The 796-nt window shown below is 47.9% G+C and overlaps 1 non-coding gene across 1 annotated transcript; it reads right to left on the bottom strand.

Moving 5' to 3' along the window:
• Positions 1-515: 515 nt before the first annotated feature.
• Positions 516-588, bottom strand: trnar-ccu (transfer RNA arginine (anticodon CCU)). Its single transcript has one exon. It is a non-coding gene; the product is annotated as a tRNA-Arg (tRNA).
• Positions 589-796: the final 208 nt, after the last annotated feature.

The raw sequence follows: 796 nt of genomic DNA on the forward strand, positions 1-796 counted from the left end.
AGCTCTCACACAGTGGCTCAGCTATGCGCCAATCCCTCCATATTGTGGCCAATCACATGTGAGGATATAAGATAATATCATTATGTGAAAAACAGAGAGGGTGAGAGACGCGACAGTCAAGTGGAGCGTGCGTCTGTCCTCTCAGTAAGCGAGTGAGACAGTAGACAGCGGTGCGGAGGGCTGTGTGAGTGCATCGCAAAAACATATAAATATGCCTGACACCCGTAAACGAAGCAGCATCTGGCTGCAGTTTAAAGACTTTTTTTGTCTCTGTCTCGACTTTGTCTTGTCTTGGTCTCGATACCCTTTGGTTTCGGTTTAGGCGGTCTTGACTACAAGTCTAGTATCAACCCAGTACTAGACATCTCATAGCCAGTAAGTGCATAAAGGGAAACTTGTATTCCATTAATGACTGAAAGCAAACTGGCTAAAAGTCCTAGCAGAGGATGGTTTCGATCCATCGACCTCTGGGTTATGGGCCCAGCACGCTTCCGCTGTGCCACTCTGCTGGAAATCACCCCAGATGGGACTCGAACCCACAATCCCTGGCTTAGGAGGCCAGTGCCTTATCCATTAGGCCACTGGGGCTGCACACAATGAGACTTAACATGATGGATATTGTGTAGTGTACAGCTGGTACATCGTAGCTTTTGTATTTAAATAGCAGCTTGAGGTTCGTATCTTGCCAGCCTGTTTGGCATGAAGACTGGAGTAGCCAGGGACCAAACAACCAACCTTCTGAGTAGTAGGTGACATGTTCTACCTCCTGACCTATAGCCACAGAGCTGCAGTGTGT

The sequence above is a fragment of the Rhamphochromis longiceps genome, linkage group LG23 (genome assembly GCF_057381845.1).
Source record: "Rhamphochromis longiceps isolate RC_006_pf linkage group LG23, R_longiceps_female_GT1.1, whole genome shotgun sequence".
Classification (NCBI taxonomy): Eukaryota; Metazoa; Chordata; class Actinopteri; order Cichliformes; family Cichlidae; genus Rhamphochromis; species Rhamphochromis longiceps.